The sequence below is a fragment of the Caretta caretta genome, chromosome 1 (assembly GCF_965140235.1).
Source record: "Caretta caretta isolate rCarCar2 chromosome 1, rCarCar1.hap1, whole genome shotgun sequence".
In the NCBI taxonomy this organism is placed as follows: domain Eukaryota; kingdom Metazoa; phylum Chordata; order Testudines; family Cheloniidae; genus Caretta; species Caretta caretta.
The window spans coordinates 342,618,969-342,639,784 of record NC_134206.1 but is presented as its reverse complement, the minus strand read 5'-3'; the positions used below and the strand labels follow the sequence as shown (position 1 = coordinate 342,639,784).

Genomic DNA, 20,816 nt, shown 5'->3' with positions numbered 1-20,816 from the left:
TGAGACCTTGAATGTGAAACTGACTAGAAACTAAAATGAAACTGACCAGTCTATTTCTATTGGCCAGAGTGATATGCAAAAAGCAAGGTAACAGCATAAAGAGTCAAAATGGAGTCAGATTTTTAAAATGAATGCTGTTTTGATAATCAACGGTTGGATTTGTAAAATAGGTAGGAAAATTTGGTTTTTAAAAGTGTATAAAATTATACCTGGCAGCATCCCCTTTTAAGTGAGGTTCTACTCTGAAAAGTGACTTTGTGAAAATAACTATCGGCCCCAGTTGTATGCAATGTTGTTGTAGACCCATCGGTCCCAGGATATTAGAGAGATAAGGTGGGTAAGGTATTATCTTTGGACCCTCTTCTGTTGGTGAGAGAGACAAGCTTTCAAGCTTAGACAGAGCTCTTCTTCAGGTGTGGGAAATGTACTCACAGTGTCACAGCTAAATACAGGGTGGAAAAGATTGTTTAGCATAAGCAGTTAACACATATTTAAAGGGATCATTCAAGATGAAGCACCTGACTTAATACACTCAAACAGCCTTCACCAAACAAAGACACTCCACCAGAGAAGTAGATTGCATCATGGAACAGGTCATCCAAATAGCCCAAGAGAATCTGCTTCAATACAGAAATAAACCCTCCTTCAACCGCATGCCACTAATTGTCACCTGTGAGCCCACACTGGAACCCATACAGGGTATCATCAAACAGCTACAATCCACGCTCGATGGGGACCCAGTTGTGAAAGAAATCTTTCCTGAACCCTCTCTTCTGGCCTTCAAACAACCCCCCAACCTCTCCAAGGTCATCATAAGAAGCAAACTCCGCACAGACCAGGACACAATAACTCAAAGCAGCACCAGATCCTGCCAGAACAACAGACGCAAAACCTACAGACATACCTCCACTGCTACAATGATCAACACCCCCCACAACACACCTTTCAAGATCCATGGGTCCTCCACATGCCTATTCCAACATGTGGTGTACCTCATCCAGTGCACTAAATGCCCCAATAACAACTATGTGGGTGAACGAGACAATCACTACTCTCTTGAATGAACTCATCCAGGAAAATAACAAAAGACAAAACCACCATATCACCTGTGGGCGAACACTTTTGACAAAGCGATCACTGTATACCTGACCTCTCAGTCCCCATCCTCAAAGGAAACCTGCAGAACACTTTCAAAAGATGAACCTGGGAGCTTAAAATCATAAGTTTGCTAGACACTAAAAATCATGGACTGAACAGAGACACTGGATTTATGGCTCATTACAACAATCTATAACCCACCCAGCAACACCTCTACTTTCTTTCCCCCCTCTGAGTTCACCTTGAACGATCCCTTGAATATGTGTTAACTATTTATGTTAAACAACCTGCTCCATTTTTAATTTATCTGTGACACTCTGAGTACATTTCCCAGACCTGAAGAAGAGCTCTGTGTAAACTCCAAAGCTTGTTTCTCTCACCAGCAGTTGGTCCAATAAAAGATATTACCTCACCCACCTCATCTCTCTATTCGCTCCAGTGTCACCCGATAAAATCTGATCAGTTTACAAGTGAAAACTGGGTTATGCTGAAATCAGGCTCAGTTTTTGTTAGTTTGTTTTTATATTTTTTTAAATCATTCATCAACAACAAGGAAGACGTTGTCACTGAAAATTAGTTAACATTTCTTGTCATGATGCCCAAACCAGGGCTGGCTCTTCAGGGATAGCAGGAGTACAAAGATGTAAAAAAAAAAAAAGTGATTAAAATAAGTTATCAAATATGACTCATAATACACAAAGGGAGCAGGTCTATTGGCAAAAATGACGCTGTCTTTGTGGAATCACTTTTCACAGCAGAACCCCTACTTTAAGTATTCTGTTTCACTCTTTCTGGAGCATATTGTGAAATCTTAACCCTAAACTCAATGCACTTTTTGTAGAACATCAGCTTGCATAAGCATTTAGTAATTCATCTGTGTTGCTCAAAGGTGACTTACAACTACAAACAGATTGACTGTGTCTTTTCATCTTTTGCTTTTTTAAGAGAGATGAAGAAAGAACAAGAGGCTTTGGTTTTAAAATAAAAAGTATGCTTTGCCTCTTTATTTACTTTAGAAATTAATTTCTTGTCTATCCCAAAAGACATGATTGTCACAGGAGAACACGGGAAAAGATGATAGGACAAGCGTCAAGACACAGAATGCTAAGCAAATGAAATGCCAGGCATTATTAATTTTGTTGGCTATTTTACTCCAATGCCAAACAAACACTTGGGAGGAAGAAGGACATTTTTACAGATATAGCATCTTTGTCCTTTCAATTAATGCATGAGAGCTCACAACGAACCCCCTAAAAGCCTTCAATCTGTTAGCAAACCAAACTTGATATTCCTTATTTCTTAAGGTTGAAAAAATACAAGCAAAAAAATCTTTCAAAAACACCCCAAAGAAACAATCAAACCAAAGAACCCTCAAGGCCTTCTTTATACATAATAAAAAAGCAATAAAGCGCAAAACCCACATTTTAAAAATTCCATTCAAGGTCATTTTAATTATGTTTGCAACACCATAGAAAATCTGCCTTGAAATCCAGGTTGCCTGTAAGTATTATTTTACAAGATATTTCTATTATTTTACTATATAGGTAAACGACGAAAACTACCTGAGCACATTTATTTTCCATATAGGAAACCATGTCTCCTTTTGGCTATGTCCTGACAGCACATTATTCTAAAATAGTTTGCAGAATATGGGAGATTGCTTATCTTGCGATACTTAATAGAACAAACTGAAGCTATAAACCTAGTTTTGTAACAAGAAAAAACAGATCTTCTGCCATCATGTGGAATGTAGCAGTATCTCCTCCTCTTTGAAATGATCTACTCGTGTTTTAATACTATGATAATGGCTGGATCATTAGCTATTGTGTATCTCATTTAAACAATAAAAGAGCATGGCAGAATCTAAGCACTGGGGTATATTATACCATCTGTTTTTAAATAAAAGTAACCAAGCGTTTCGATGGGGAGTTCTGCTTAAAAAGCGATGGCATAATACTCCCTTTTCCTTGTACTGTTTGCACCAGGAAGCCTACCATACTCAGAGGTCTGGATTCTCCTTCCAAGCTGCTTTAAATAATACACAGCTCACTGAATTCAATGGAGTTACTCCAGTGTGAAAAGAAAATTGGTTTAAACTGCCTTCTCATGTCACCCATGAGATCTTGAAAAACAAAACAAAACCAGGCCTGATTCTTATCTCACAGCACCTGCACCAATACACTAGTTTGACTCTATTGAGCAGAGTGAACCCCATCCTGCCCAGAGAATTGCTGGGCAAAATTCCATAGCCCTAACATAAGCTAAACACCTTATTTATTTCTACAAGAATTGTGCCTGAGTAAAGGCTGAAAAATGCAGTTTCCTAGAGGATCTGGACACCCAGTTTCCATTATAATTAATTAAAGTTGGGGCTCGAAATTCACAAGATGGGCATTCTCAGTCAAGGAACACAGAATTTGGTCTGCAGGAATCAGTGATGTAGGATACATAAATTGAGTTGGTCATCTAGGCAATTTCTCCCCTTCTCTTAATACAGGATCGACCTCTACTTTCCACTCCCTAACACGAGGCCCAGGATAAGTTTTCAGTGTCCCAAGCAATGGCACAGTGTGATAATTTTACCATTGGGACATTTTGCCCCTGATGTTTAATAAAAATTACCCTTTGCTTGATTCCATCCCATTGTTCCATGCTTTACTGTCCCCCCTCTGTACAGGTACCACCATGAACGATTTTTCTACCTCCTTGGTGTTTACACTTGACCTTCCCAACTCTCTTTGTTTACACCCCGAATGACTTTCTGAGCTGACTTGGAAGGACCATATTCTCTCAAGGTGAAGGCTAGACATTAGCTGTTGTGGAAATACATATCGCCCAGATTCTCTGGTATGTTGGAGCCACTACCCACCACACTGTTGACCAAAGCTGCCCTAAAATGGGTGTATCCAGCCACAAAAAGGTGGATTTGTGCAGCATAAAGAGATCTTTCAGGGGTATATAGATGTCAGGGCAGCTTCTATATTGCCCTGCCTCACAATTTCTGGTGCAGAGCATGTGGCTAGGGAAAGGGAGATTTGCCAAGGCTTCTTCGTACCCAGTTGGTTTGAGGGGGCAGCTGGTAGCTGGTGTAATTTAGAGCAACCCCTCAGGTTGCTCCAATTTGGGCAAGGAACCAGCATGTCACCTGGAGAATCACAGGACTTGGGGAGCACAAAGGTATCTTAAAATCACTTTTATCTTCTATGCACCTTAGCAGGGCAGAGCTCTCCTCTATTGCAGCCTAGGATTTGAGCCAAATTTTCTAGGACAATGGGGAAATTACATTTCTTCAGAGCTACCGGACTCCATTCCTGAGTTCTAACCCCAAAGCTCACCGTGGCTTTGAGTCAATCACATATCTGCTCTGCTGTTAGTTTTCCCATCTGTAAAATGGGGATATTACTTAGCCCATAGGGTTGTTATGAGGGCTAACTCATTTGTTCCTGTCTGTACAATACTTTGTCATTGTTGTAAGCATTAATAGGCCCAAATGTGAGCTCTTTACTCAAACAAAACTTCCGTTGACTTAAATGCTATGGAGATGCAAATATTAAAACATGAAAAATTATTTTGAGTTCTTATTTACATAGAGAAATATTGTACCTAAGTTTTTTTTTTTCTTCACAGAATCTCGTGAATGCTTCTCTATTTTCATGTGTACACTTATTTACTTCAAACTGTTTATAAGGGATAACTCAACTGACTAAGAAAGAAAGAAAGAAAAAATAAACAACCTCTGCCCGTGTCTAAATAGAGCAGTATGATACACTGGCTTTTTACATATACAAACAATACAATGAATGTGTAGACTTCCTATAACAAGTTCAAGTGGAAAGGCAATGCAAGAGCAAATAAATCAGAACTAAAATTCTTTCTGCAATCTCTCTTTAGACATTCGCCTGACAAATGAGATTCCTTATGGCTGCTGCCAATGTTAATCTAAAGTTTTAAAATCAATAAACAGGCTGTAAAATTGCATCTGTAATCAGGATAAGGAACACAAACATTTACAGAGTAACATGCAAACATAACAAAATGCTACAGCCCACTGAAATTGAATGAGGCACTCCGTTCTGATGCCATTATTTTTAAATGCATGTTTAATTTATCTCTGTGGAGATAAAAGTGCAGACAGAGCCACGCGAAATTGGTAATGCCAAATGCCTGCAGATATCTCCAGATTAACCCACCTATCCACGACCCATCTGTAGTCAATTATAAATTAAAACTCAGCGAAGGAATTCAGGCTGCCCCTCACCCCTTGTATTGTGTGGCATTGTTGAAATGCACAGAGATAAAGCTGAGCATTGTGATAAACTGGGTATTATTAAGACAAGCTGCAGAACCAGCCTCAGAATGTTCCCAGGCGTGTGCATTGTAAAAGGCCTTCTATCTGTTGTAGCAAGTTGCTGGGAATGGAATGTTTTGGAAAGAGCTCTTACAGGTGTTTCGGGAACACGGTGTTATATAACCTAGAGCTGCTGCTGTGTAATCCGGCCAGTTTGCACACATACTGTGTACTGTATGACTGATCTTTCCAGAGCTTGGGGGAATATTCCATAGCAGCCTGTGTAAGGAAAGCAATGCTTCGCAGGGAAGGACGCTAAGCAAGAGAGAACGAGAGAGAGAGAGAGAGAGAGAAAAACCCCAAACAGTCAGGGATGAGAGAGAGTGAGTGGGAGTAACCAGTTGAGTGAGCTGGTTTCTGAAAGAGAACAACAGTTAAATAAAAGGAAGAGCTACACCTTCGGCAAGATGAGCTGCCGGGTGGAACATGAAATAATGTTATTGTTAAAGGCACAGGGGCTCCTTTCCATGCTGAATTTCAAATGCAGTAACTGCAAGCTCTGGGTTTTATTAGCAAATCTTTTAGCTAAAAATGGTATGGGTTGTAGCAAAGTCAACTTTGTGACAGTTCATAAAGAGAAACGATGGCTCTGTATATCGCAGTGTTGTCAGCTCTTCGCGATTCTATGATGGGTCTCACAATATCTGGTGCTTTTCTGAAATTCACAGCTCCTGGAGGCATGTGATTAGGGGAGAATCTCCTCTTTCATTTAAAAATAAATAAATGTGTAAACCTCACAGTAGTGCAGGATACTCCGCTGCTTAGGGCACTCACCTAAGACTAGGGAGACCTGGATTCAAGTTCTGACTCCAGCCACAGAGTTCCTGTTTGGCCTTTGGCAAGTCAGCCTGTCAATGCCTCAGTCCCCTCCTCTGTGAAATAGGGATAGCAAACCATCCCTTCCTCCCAGGAGTGTTCTGAGGGTAAATATATTAAAGAGTGTGAAGCGCACAGTTACTGTGGTAATGGGAGCCAGATAAGACCTTAGATGGGATGGGTGAAGCTGGAAAATGAGACATGAGTGCTTGCAATATACTCAGAAATCAAATATACCCATTTGACCTAAAAATAATAAGACTTTTTTAAATCTCTTGAAGTTTTGGAACATAACTTCTGATTTTTGAACACTTGGGGTGGACAATACTGCTATCAAGAAGTCTGTGCCTTGAACCAACAACAAATCAGATGATTTGATTACCTCCAGAAACCCTCCAGCGCCACCCTCGAAACCAGCTGATTAAAACATAAGACCTTACCCTGGAATTGGAGCAGCGTACATAGATCCTTGTGCCCACAAGAAGTGCCATTGACATCAGGGGTTTGCCTGCATGTAACAGCTTGCATGAGTGGGGGCTAAACATTCACCTTGTTTATGCTGTATAAAGAACACAGCAGGATAGTGACTAACACAATAAGGAATATGTAAAGCATCTTCCATCCAGTCTGCTTCCCATAATGCTCTGACCACAAAGTTAAACAATAAATGGGAGGTGAAGGAAGATTGAGGGAGAAAAGGAGGTTCTTGAGGGGAGGAGGGGAGGTGTTAGGAAGGGAAGAGGGGAGGTAGAGATAAGAGAGAAAAGATCTGTTCAGAGCTAGTGAAATATATGGAGAGCTGCTGAGGCAGAAGATTAAAGAAAGGGTGATTTAGGTGGCAATATCTGTAAAGGCAAAGTTCTCATACAAACGGTGGCTAGGTACTGTGACTAGACAGAGAAGAGGCTAATGCTACATGAATAGAAGGAGTTGGGAAGAGAGTGGAGACCATGATCTTTGAATGTCTGAATATACATGGAAAAGGCAAGAGCAAATCCATGGAGAGGTTAAAAAACAAGGCAGGGGAGTAGTTTTGAAATGAATGGGGAATCAGTGGGGTTGACTGAGGATGGCTGATGTGACCAAACAAACCTTTTCACAGTAGAATGCAAACATATTGGCTCCGTATTTTTGGAAGACAGAGACCGAAAGAGCCCAAAGCGGCTATTATTTGTTCTTCCCTGTCATCTCTATCCTTCTTCAATCCCTGAGGATCTTTCCAGTCTTCTTCTCTTTACACCCCTGTCCTCAGGCTTCATGTCACACTCACTATTTCCCTGGTTGAGGGGACATTTCTCAGAGCCAGTGACACACACTCCTTAGCTGGCTGAGAAAGGCTGATGAGGAAAGAGATGAGGAAATCCCTATAACCGGGGGCTAAGTGCCATATCCAAATGGGCCAAACCCCAATTCTGGTGAGATAGCAGACTCCTTTCCTTACCATTGTTGGAGGTTAATGTCCATGTTCCAAGAATGACAGCATTAGAACAAAGACATGGGCTCTCTCTCTGTTCCTACAGCTGTGAGAATAGTTGCTTGTTGCACAGAGGTCTGGGCTTCAATTGCACTGTGGGGAGAGAGTTGCTTTTGGACACCTCATTCGATGTAGATTGTAAGTCCTTTGGGGCAGAGGTTATGTCTTTTCATGTATTTCTACAGCACCTAGCACAATACACCTTGATCCTGACTGGGCCCTATAGGTGCTACTTTGAGTTATGCCCAGAAGCATGAGGATTTATACCACTTTTGGATATGTATCCTTCCTTATGTAATTATGGATGTACTTAATTACCACTTCTTATGTTTAATTCTTTAAACAAAAGACTGCTGAGCTCTTGGATTCAGTGCTATCAGGTGGCAGTGACTTCCACAGGTTAATCATCCATTATGGAAACATATCTTTCCTTTTATCCCTTTTACATTTGTTGCTCTGCGGTGCCATTGGATATGTCCTTATTTTTGTCATGTGAAATGAGTTAAATGAGCGCACCTGATTCATGATCTCTATACTATCCCTCATTGTTTACGTTCATCTCCTAATCTTTTGCTCTCTATATGGCCATCCCTCCATCCTGCTAATCATTTTCCTCATCCATCTCTGAATACCGGTTTTTGCTACATCTTCTTTGAGATGAAGTGACTGTAACTGAACACTATATTCCAACCATTCTCCTTTATCCACCGTATTTGGTTGGTTCTAATAGTTTAGAAAGATACACGTTTTCTTTACCAAAGCTGTGCTGGTTTGTAACTATCATATCATGTTCATCAAGGTTTCATAACCTTTAATTATTGTCCATCAAGACTCAGTGGTTTTGCTCACTCTCCTAAGTCGCTATTAATGTCAACCTTCACCTACAGTTACCACACTGGGGAGGTGCTAAGTACTGTATAAGGAAATAATTTGGGGTCCTGTGGCACTGTTCAAACCCTCCGTGAAGATGGCACTAATGGCACCATATAGATGGACGGTGGCTAGGAGCAGATGGTTAGAAACCTGCTTACAGTCCAAGTTCATTAGTAGGGTCCATTTTGGTCGATTTCCCAGTCATAGAATTTAAAAAAAATCATAAATTTCATAATTCCAGGTATTTAAATCTGAAATGTCACAGTGTTGTAATTGTAGGGGTCCTGACCCAAAAAGGAGTTGTGCCTTGTGCCTGTGGTCACAAGGTTATAATAGTCAGCCCTTACTTCTGCGCGGCTGTTCGTGGCAGCCTTGCCTTCAGAGCTGGGCAACTGGAGAGCGGCGGCTGCTGGCTGGGAGCCCAGCTCTGAAAGCTGAGTCTCTGCCAGCAGCAGCGCAGAAGTAAGGAGGGCATGGGATGGTATTGCCACCCTTACTTCTGTGCTGCTGCTGGCAGGGCGCTGCCTTCAGAGCTGGGCTCCTGGCCAACAGCTGCTGCTCTCTGGCCACCCAGCTCTGAAGGCAGCAGTGCAGAAGTAAGGGTGGCAATACCATGACCCGTCTAAAATAACCTTGCAACCCCGCCGCAACTCTCTTTTGGGTCAGGACCCCCAATCTGAGAAATGTTGGTCTTCTCCCTTGTGAAATCTGTATAGTATAGGGTAAAAGCACACAAAAGACCAGATTTCACAGGGGGAGACCAGATTTCACAGTCCGTGACGTGTGTTTCATGGCTGGAAATTTGGTAAGGCCTTATTCATTAGCATCACTTCATAGATCTGCACTGTCCTGAAAGTGGGCCAAACATTCTGTTGCCAAAGGGGTCATCTGCTCTGAAAAGAAAATATATGAATACATCTAACTGAAAAAAGCTAGCGCCATCTACCACGCCCCAAGTTATATCCACCCACTATGTGCTGACTGATAAAGAGAAAGTCAATAATAATAATAAATAACATACTTTAAAACAAATCAGATTGGTGTCTGACAGGTGCCTCCTACTCACACCTCAAATTAGCTCCTCACCAAAAGAATCAGATTGTATTTATTGTTTGCAATATGGTAGCACCTTTAGGACTTGTCGTTCTGATTACTGTGTAACACCGACAGACCCTGGTTGTCAGCATCGAACCAGGGACTTCTGGAACTTAGTGCATGAGCCTCTACCACATGAGCTAAAAGCCACCCGCCTCCTAGCTAAGGCTGTAGAGCAGACTCATTTTAACTCTCTCTAAGTGGTCTTGTTGCCACTAGATGGGACAGAACACCACCCCAGAAGGTATGAGGGTTACAACTGCACATGCCCTTGAATCTTGTCTACTCTTAACCCGCTATGGTGCTTCTGTGAAGATACTCCTCATGACAATAGGAGGTGCTCTCCCATCATATTAGGCTCTCCATCTCCCCGAGAGGCTGTAGCTAGGTTGACAGGAGAATTCTTGCCTTGACATAGCACTGTCTATACCAGAGGTTCAGTCGGTTTAACTGCGTCATTCAGGGATATGGATTTTTCACACCCCTGAGCGACATAGTTATATCTATCTAATTTCTGAGTGTAGACCGGGGCTCAGTAAGAGATAGCCTCTGCCCCAGGGAGCTTGCAATTTAAATAGACAAGAAAGACAAAGGATAAGAGGGATGGAATGTCTCATCTAAGGTAATTGAGAGAGCTGAGAATTAAATCCGGGTCTCTTGACCCTCAGTCCAGTACTCTATCCACTAGACTAGCACAGGTGGGCAACACATGACATTGCCATATACAGTGATGTATTGGTGAGTTTGTGGGTTCAGACAAGAGGCCAGCCTGCATACCACTTTATTTAGACAGTGCTGCTACCCGTCAGTGGCAGGCAAGAAAAGAAGAGCAGACTATCTGGAGTGTTAAGGCATAAAATGAAGGCACCAAAAAAAGGGCTGGTGATCTTTTCACTCCTGGGGTTTAATTTAAGAGAGTAGCCCATGTTTGGACTCTACTGAAGGGATTGTATTCGTTACAAAATGTTGCTAACAACACAATGGTGAAGGATGGAGTTCGCTGATACAATGCTGATCACAACTTTGTGGTCAACATATACCAGGACAAATTATTTTCACGGTTTAGCCCTCCATTCAACCCAGCACTTAAGCATGTGCTTAAGCTTTGAGCAGGGGGTTGGACTCGATGACCTCCTGAGGTCCCTTCCTACCCTGATATTCTATGATTCTAAGTTTCACCAACTTTTGGATTGAAGTGCTTGCTGAAATATGGTCTCTGTCACAACTGGCTGATGTCATGCTAAATACACTTTGTCCTGAGTCATGGTCAAAATTCTAACAGTTATTTGGATTCTTAATCTGTGTTCAAATGTAAAAAAATTATCATGAAGGCAGGTCTACAGAGTGTCCACAGCTCATGTCAAAGCTCATTCATGGCCTGTTGACTTAAATTAAATGACTCCTGGTTAAATATTTTTTCACACCCATTCTAAAGCAGTGTAGAAAGGGGACTGTGGTAGCATTACTGAAAATATTCCCAGTATAAATACAGCAATTTAAAAGAAACCCCCCGCCAAAGATTTCAAAGACTGTAACAGACAAAAGAGACACAAACATACAAATGATAGCTATGTTGTGTGATTGTCATGAGAAACAAAAGGAAAGAAATCAGGAGCACACAACCAAAAGAGAGGATATCTGGTATTAGAGATATAAGATGCAATGATTGGAAGCTGAAGCCTGCAAAGTTTCATACCAAAAACACAAGAAGAAGGATTAGGGCAGCAATTAGGGTATTAGGGTGGGAGTCAGGAGATGCGGTTTTCATTCCTTGCACTTATGCAAGCTTCCTGGGTGGCCTTGGACAAGTCATTTAGTTTCTCTGTGCCTCAGTTCCTCTCTGTAAAATGGGTGTTATGAGGATGAATACATTAAAAATTGTGAGGCACATGGATACTATGGTAATGGGGGCCATATAAATTCCTAAAATGGATGGAAATAAAATGCCAATTTCAAACAGTATGTGCGTGCGGAGGGGAGGGGTACTTAGCCATTGGACCATCTGTCCAAGATATGTGGTAAATGCTCTCTTACTTTAAATTAAGGTCGGTGTAACATTTTCAGATGTGCACAAGTGACCTGGGAGCACAATTTCCATTTTTCAGAAATGACTAGGAGTTAATGAGACTTAGAGTTATAAGTGCCTGTCTCTTTTGAAAATGGGACTTAATTTTCATAAAATATTTTATACTGAACCAGCTGAGCTTAATCCCTTATAGTACCTGGATACGTTCATTTCTTCCGGTAATAGAAACATTAAATGTTGCATTTAATGTTAAAACCTTATAAAAAAAAGAAAAGACAATATCAACAACAACAAAAAAAAGAATTGAGTGGAATTTACCCGCCCCTAAAATAGTGTTTAAACAACATTTCTGTCTTATTGCAAACCAATAACATCTGGATTTTTGTTACTTTTAATGCTGTCTACTCTTGATCAAGTCAAATTCTGGAAGATCATTTTGCAGATTACATGCTGTATTGTTTGTTCATGTGAAGCCAGTCACAAACTTTGCATTCCCACTTTTGACTGTTGGAATGAATCTAATTCTCCATCTACTTAAGAATTTATTTGGCACATGATAACACTACTGACAGACACTTTCAAAATCTCACAGCAGCTCTTATTAATATTGTGTAATCCCGTAGGAGAATTCTCTGTCAACCTAGGTTCTAACTGGCATTTTATCACCATTTAATGTAAGGCCTACAGAACAACGGATAGCCATTATAACATGCTACATCAGATTATATGTGATATACATCAGATAGCATGTATCTTGTTGTGCCCTATACTTCAATAGCTATGTGTATCTCCGCCCAGTGTATCCCATTTCCAGCATTTATGATCTTCCTTTAAATCACCCTGATCAAGGTTATGTGTTTGTGAAACATTACTTGCGGCTTCACCTTTCTGTTGCATCTCTGTATAAAAACCAGACTTTCATTGTTTTGATGAGACCTGTACTGGTAATTCCACCTCTAGTTTATTTTTCAATTTCTGAAACATAGTCTCAGGAGTGCCCACACCCAAACAACAGTAACTAAGATTTGGAAATAACCTGAGCATCTCTCATATATTCTCCAAATGTGTGTGGCAACGAGCGAAACTGAAGGTGCAGCCTGAAGATATTGGGTGAGACAATTTCCCAAGTGGTGAGCTAATAAATTTCGCAAGGTTTGCTAGTGCAGGCCAAGTGCTCAGTTTGGCATGCCAGAACATGATCAGTTTTCTCTTTCTCATCAGCCTTCACTGTGCTAAATTAGATGTTACAATTTTATTCAGCTAAAATAAAAAAAAAATAGAATAAATTCCTGAGACAGCATTTCAAAAACTGAAAAGTAAGTAGGAGGAAGATTCTAAAACACTCCATGTAATAATCTACCATGGATAAATTATATGCGTGTGGTGTAATCCAGACCTCAGAAGCCATGGTGATGAGCTACTGTTCCTTGGAAGAGTGAGAGCTTGTCTACACTATGGGGACCACAGGGGCATAGCTACTGCTGCAATAACCCTACATTGTAGATGCAGCCTACAGCAGCAGAAGGGTTTTTTCCATCAGGGTAGGAATTCCTTCTACCAGCTGCCAAAATCTGAAGAACCGGTTCCTTCAGTCACTCTGGGTCTTCGGCGGAACTTCAGCGGCACATCCTTCACTCGCTCCGTGTCTTCGGCGGCACTGAAGGACCCGCCACTGAAGTGCCGCTGAAGACCTGGAGCGAGTGAAGGACCCGCCGCCAAAGTGCCGCTGAAGACCCGGAGCGCCGCTGGTTGAGTAAAAATTAAAGAGGGATTCTCAGCCAGGGGAACCTCCCCAGCCAGGAGCGTAGGCGGGCCGGACAGGACGGTCCTGTGGGCCAGATGTGGCCTGGGGGCTAGAGTTTTCCCACCCCTTTAACAACCGGTTCTAAACCGGCTTCAAAATTTAACAACCGGTTTGCGCGAAACGGTGTGAACCGGCTCCAGCTCACCACTGCCTTCTCCCCTAGGTGGTGATAGCTAGGTCAACAGAAACTTCCATCGAACTAGGTGCATCTGCAAACGGGAGTTAGATCACCATAGCTAGATTGCTCGGGGGATGTGAATTTTTCACATGTCGAGCAACATAGCTACGTCAAGCTAAATTTTAAGAGTCGACCAGGCCTCAGACTTAACTTCACAGAGATGTAGGGAGAGCCCTACATCAATTAGCATTGGTAACAAACTAACAAAGACACATTACCTTCACCAGAAGCAGCAACAGCAACCAATGTATCAATTGTGACCATATTGGTTTCTGCAAAAAAATTCTGCTTGAAGTCATTAAATCAGTGGTCCTGGAGGTTCACAGAGTGTGTCTCAGATTTCCAAAGGTGTCCGCACCTCCATTCGAAATTTGTTAGGGGTCTGCAAATGAAAAAAGGTTGAAAACCATTGCTTTAAATCATGATCTGAGGACTTCCGTAACTCAGCCAGCCGTTATGTGTCTATTACAGGAGTGGGTAGGTGAAGTTTTGTGGCCTGCAATGTGCAGGGGGTCAGACTAGTTGATCATGATGGGCTCTTCTACCCTAAAACCTATGAGTCTAAATCAGGACAATTCATTTTCATTCCTGGTTCGATCACAGACTTACAAGCCCCTGAGCAGATCACTTATCTTCTCAGTCCCTCAGTTTGCCTATCTGTAATACTGATGTAGCAGTACCTCACCGCGGCATTGTCTTGGAGCATAGTTAATGTTTGAAAAGCATGTAGAGATTTTTTAATGAACCCCCCCCCGAAGATAATTTTAATTAAAATAAAAAATTGTAAGGAACTCAAATACTATGATATAACTACTTAGATGGATGGATGGATAAGTAGACAACAGCATGGTGTTACTATCATAGGGTCCACATTTAAAGCAATTATGGAATCTGCCACCTATGCATAACATTTAAAGGTCCATTGAAATGAACAAACAAAGGTAGAATGGGTCTACGGAACAGAACATTGGAGTTTCAATTCCCACTCCTGAGTTTTCAGTCTGGTTCTTGACACAAACACACGAAGGCACTGATCCAGCAAAACATGTAAGCATACACTTAATTTAGCCATGAAAGTAGTCACATTCACTTCAGGAGATCTACTCACGTGCTTAAAATTAAACATGTGCTTAAGGGCTTTATTGGATTGGAGCCCATGTGGTGTCAGGCAAGTCACTCAGGGCTAGCCAAACTTTCCAAAGTAGCCTCTAATTGGGGGTGCCTCCATTTTTGGCTGGCCAGTCTTCGTTTTTTACAACCAGGCTTATGCCCCTATAAATTGAGGAGCTCAGAAACTCAGAAGTTCCTTTGAAAATGTGTTCCTTAGCTCCTTTGTCTTTCATTCACCCCATCTCCAGAAAGGGTATATTAGTGCTTACTTCTCTATGCGTGTAGTGAATATCCATTAGTTAATGTTTGTGTATAGTGCAGTGAAGATGTTAAGTGCTACTGTACAGAAGTATTAACTGCCTGCGGGTCGTACTGTCTAACATAGCTGTCTGGGTGAGGCTCTGCACCATGGCGATTAGGTAATTTTTTTAATAGTTCTTTTAAAATTGCATTTTTTAACTCTTCATTTTTACTAATACCCTCTCAGGGGGTAGAAGGTTTTATTTTTCCACTCCTGCGGTCTATTTCTAATACCCTCTCAGGGGGTAGAAGGTTTTATTTTTCCACTCCTGCGGTCTATTTCTAGTTTCTTTCGCTCTCTCTCATTCACTCATGTGCACAGGCTATGTCCCCACTGTGGACGTTTGGGAGGTGTGAATAACTGTGCACACCAAAGTGCTGCACTGTAACGCCTCTCTGGATGTCGTGGGTGAATACTAGAAGGTTTCTAGTTCGTATGAATGTAGTCCTGTTTAAAGAGGACTATATTTAACACAAATATTACACAAAAATAACACAACATATTACACAAGTAACACAAAAAGTAGGAACCTTTTGTTCACACCCACAGCATCCACACTGGGGAGTTACAGCGCAGCACTTTGGTGCGCACTGCTATCCACACCCCTGAACTGCAGGGCAGTGTAGACAAGCCCCCCTGCCACAGAGAGCCTACGGCCTTGTCTTGATGCCTGGCTGTGTTAGTGTAACTAAAGGTGTGATGTTTACACTAATTTACTAACCTAACACACTTCTTTCCATTTTAAAAAAAGCTTATTTCAGTTTAGCTTAAACTGGCTAGGAACAGGTTTAAGATAAACTGAAATAAGCCACTCTTAAACAGAAATGAGAATGTCCACATTGTGACTGGCACCAGTTTAATCAAACCAGTTTTATTACATTGGTGCATTTGTGTGTAGACAGACTCTGAGTCTCCATTGCTCTTTGCTTGTGTCATCATTTACACGGAGGCACAGTGGGTGTAAAATGCTGTCTGATCAGAATGGCAGCATTTGACACCCATTTTGCCCTTATATAAATGACTGTGCAGAGAGACGGCCAGTGGAGAATATTGATGGGAACTGAATTGATCTACAGATGTTTTAACAGCAACATTTTCAATTTATATACCAGTTGCTCGTGCCTCCAAAAAATCTTAGTTATTATGATTGTTTATATTAAAAAAGCACCTAAAACCCTATTCATGGACCATTCCTTTTTCACCAACAGCATCAGTAAGATCATGGGTCTGGGGATGTTTCTGATGGAAGCAGCGGTAAGCCTGCACCAAACTTTGGTTCATATTCTCAGTTTAGTACAATATTGGGTCCAAACTGGGATGTGAACTTTACAGCCTTGGATTCTTCCCCTAGTTAAGGCCTTGGTACAGGACTAGCATAGGAACCAAAACCTGGTTTTCATGAGGTCTCCAAAGTTATTAGCTGCGTGGTTATTTTCTGGCATTGGCATGGGAGATTTAAAAAAAAATAACGGTGACGGACAAATCTTTAATGTTTTGTTTGGATTCAGTGTACTGAATGAACTAGGGCTGAGATTTGCTAAAATAGGAGACTTCAACTGGGATCTGAAATCCAGATTTAGACACCTAAATAGGACCCCGATTCAGCAAACAACATGAGTGTCTGTCCCTGTACAGAAAAAACACTTAAGCATGTGTTAAGTCCCTTTAAGCATGTACTTAAAGTTAGGTGCTTTGCTGAATTGTGGCCTGATTTTCAGAAGTATTCAGAACCCAGCACATCTGGTTAAAGGCAACGAGAGCTACAAAAGTGCTCACAACCTTGAAAATCAGGTCACTTCACTTACTTAAAAAGAAAAGGAGGACTTGTGGCACCTTAGAGACGAACCAATTTATTTGAGCATGAGCTTTCGTGAGCTACAGCTCACTTCATCGGATGCATACCACGGTATGCATCCGATGCAGTGAGCTGTAGCTCACGAAAGCTCATGCTCAAATAAATTGGTTCGTCTCTAAGGTGCCACAAGTCCTCCTTTTCTTTTTGCGAATACAGACTAACACGGCTGTTACTCTGAAACCTACTATTTTAAAGGTGCTCTAGAATGCACAGCTGTAGCTCACGAAAACTCATGCTCAAATAAATTGGTTCGTCTCTAAGGTGCCACAAGTCCTCCTGTTCTTTTTGCTGAGCTGTAGCTCACGAAAGCTCATGCTCAAATAAATTGGTTCGTCTCTAAGGTGCCACAAGTACTCCTTTTCTTTTCGCGAAGACAGACTAACACGGCTGTTCCTCTGAAACCTTCACTTACTTAGGGGTTTAGGAGCCTAACCATAGACTCCTGTTTTGGAAAATCTTGGCCCAGATATTTCTGTAGATAAATACTAGAGATGTCTGGATACATATTCAGACCTTATCCATTCTATTTTATTTAGGATTTTATATCATTCTCATCACCGTAGTATCAGAGTGCCTTCCAGTAACAAATTCAACAATGTGACTTACACGTCTGCCAAGTGCTTGTTCTCTCATCCTCTCCCTAGAGGGAGAAGCATTTGGAGCAACTTGTGTTGGTGAGGTGAGTTTTTTGTGATTGTTTGTTTTGATTAAACATGTCTGTTGCTCTGTGTTCATTTTAAATAGGGCAGGTCAAAGATATGCACCTTGCACTTGGAGCGGAAAATGGTGAGATTTGATAGACCCCTAGTTCCTGGGGAAATTCATTCCACAGTCTCATAGTCAGAGCTACTTAATTCTAATGAGTCTTCAAAATTGGATTGAAGACTTTCATGTGGCCAGGTTTTTTTTCATGTGATTTCCAGTGTGGCCTGTTTCCATTTGGAAATAATCCACTGTTTCCAATCCCAGCCAGTACCAAGGAGTGAAGAGATATGTGAAAACAAGCATTACAATTAATGTTATTTGTTAAATGCTGACAATGTGCTTAGTCTTGTACAAGACTCAAGGGAAGGCAGACCCTGTCCTGAAGACCTTACACTCAAATACTCTGTATCTGAGCTAGTTTTCCCCATACCTCTGAAAAATCAAAAGATACTTTAGAATTGAGAAAAGAAAAGGAGTACTTGTGGCACCTTAGAGACTAACCAATATAGTCTCTAAGGTGCCACAAGTACTCCTTTTCTTTTTGCAAATGTAGACTAACACGGCTGTTCCTCTGAAACCTTTAGAATTGAGACTTTTTAACTCTCAGATTAAAACAAATTTAAAGTTATTTAGATGCTGAGTCCAACATTTCAACAAAGCACTGAGAAGGTCTCCTTCTTCTTTGTTAAAGCGGCAAAGAGTCCTGTGGCACCTTATAGACTAACAGACTTATTGGAGCATAAGCTTTCGTGGGTGAATACCCACTAGAGATCGTAGTTTTTAAACTGTTTCTCAAAAAATCCTTCCCTTGCAATGATCTTTGTCTACATGTTATTATCCTCTGATTTCGGGTCTGAACCAAAGATCATTGAAGTCAACGGGAGTTTTGCCATTGATTTGAATGGGTTTTGGATCAGGCCTGCAAGCCTTATTTGGTTAGCGGATAATTCTGCCAGTCCCTGATCTTTAGCAATGTAGTTTAAGGTGGATGGGGTCATGGTTAATTAGTCTGATACACCTATGCTGATCCACATACTAGTTTCCTTATTGAGGACTTAACCCCTGAACCTGCTCCCAATTAAGGTCATGTCTATGCATTAAAATCTGTGCACTGGCTAGCCTACATGAGCAGTGTTGGACTAATAGCAGTGAAGGGAGGGATAGTTCAGTGGTTTGAGCACTGGCCTGCTAAACACAGGGTTGTGAGTTCAATCCTTGAGAGGGCCATTTAGGGATCTGGGACAAAAATTGCAAATTGGTCCTGCTTTGAGCAGGGGGTTGGACTAGATGACCTCCTGAGGGTCCCTTCCAACCCTGATATTATATGATTCTAAGATAGTGTAGGGTAGATAGTACAAGCCTGCCATGGACTCTGGCACATACTTGGCTCACTAGCCCATGTGGTGTTGGCTTCCCTGATATTTTTACCAACTTTAGCTGGATTCAAGGTAGCTTGGGTAGACTGGCCCTGTGCACAGCTTCTGCTGCACAGACGTATTCTAAGACAATGTCAAAACTGTCACTGTCTTCATTAGTACAGGATCAGCATTTAGGAGATGCAGACAGATTTGCACACAGAAATACGTTCATCATCACGACAGGCAGGACTTCAGTGAGCACAGAGACTTAAAGGTAACCAATCTTATTGTGCAATGATCTGCAATGCTAATACCAAGCTGTATGGAAATATAGCACTGCAGCAATTTCTGCTCATACTTATCATTTAATAACTTCCTCTCAGCTTACTATTCTTAACTCCCTGTAGATCAGTTGGCTGAGATCAGTTTGTTCCAGAGTAGTAATAATGATACTTCAAAACACTTTACGGAGATTAATTAATCCTCACAATATCCATGTACAATAGGTAAGTATTGTTATCCTTGTTTTACAATGGAGGAAACGGAGACAGTGAACGTTTAAGTGATTTGCTCTGTCTAATCTAATCTTGCTCTAGTTAATCTAATCTATCTGTGTATTTATAAATAATAAATTACCATGCTATCTAGGCAATAGACAACGTATGGAGACAGTGTCAGAGAAAGGATTAGAATCTCGGGATTTCCTGCCTTCCAGGTTTATGTTTACTCCTTGAGACCATTGACTTGAGAAATATGACATAACTGGGAAGGTTCTTGTGGGTTTCCATTGGTTTCACTCACTCATTTTTAAGATTTTAATTAGCTATTTCTAGATGGCCTATTGCCTTATCAGCTGTTATTTAATGGGAATGACACTGTGTTTGCTGAATGCTCATACATCAACATTGATGCGAGACGTCATCAGAATCAGCATCAGCAGCATCATTTAGCAGAAAACATGGCCCTACCCTCCCTTTCTCAGACCCCCACTCTCTGTGGGGTTCGGCTCGCGTTGGAGGAGGGGGCAGGGACTGGACTGCTTGAGGATGGGGAGTTAGTGAGCCCTGAACTGGATGAGGGAAGGAGATGCATGTTGTCCTCCCACAGAGCCCTTGGGTATTGGCTGGGAGAAGTGGTGCAGCCATAGTCCCTTCCATGGGTGTCCAAGGATCAGTGGAGCACAGGACAGGGGAAATTGATGATAATGTGGCTGAAATGGAGCCATGTCAGAAGGGATTAGGGGGGTATGCATCAAGGTTATAGAGACTGGTTGGAGGCGCAGGGCTTTTGTGTAGATGGTGTTGGCCTCCTATGGGGTCCCCAAGATCACAGGGGATCATTAAGGTGTGGGTTGGGCCCATCAGCTCATTCTGTGGAAAGATAATACCCTGCTCTCCCCAAATTAATGAGTTCCTCTCCTTTCTCTTTTAACCACAGGGCACAGGCAATCCATCCCTCTGTGATTAGTTCTGTATCACAGGTACGGGCCACTCACTTTTCCACAGAAACATGTTCTACCTCTTTCAAAGCCTCTGGTTAAATTTTTATCTAAGTCATCAGATTTAGCAATTTGTAACTGATCTAATCTCTCTGCAAAATCCTTGCTCACCGAAACTGTATCCAACAGTTCCTCACTGTAAACCTTGTTGTTCACATAAAAATAGAACCACAAATTATGTCAGTGTCTTCTCTTTATTCTGGGTTTTTGTTCTTTTTGCACAACCTATCACCTTCTCTTTTAACCTAAATCAAACAGATTTGCAGATTTGCTTGAC

The 20,816-nt window shown here is 41.5% G+C and overlaps 1 long non-coding RNA gene across 1 annotated transcript; it reads left to right on the top strand.

Moving 5' to 3' along the window:
* The first annotated feature begins 17,537 nt into the window (after positions 1-17,537).
* LOC142070951 (uncharacterized) lies at positions 17,538-19,716 on the top strand. Its single transcript, XR_012666888.1, has 3 exons — positions 17,538-17,657; positions 19,224-19,315; positions 19,449-19,716. It is a non-coding gene; the product is annotated as an uncharacterized LOC142070951 (long non-coding RNA).
* The last annotated feature ends 1,100 nt before the right edge of the window (positions 19,717-20,816 follow it).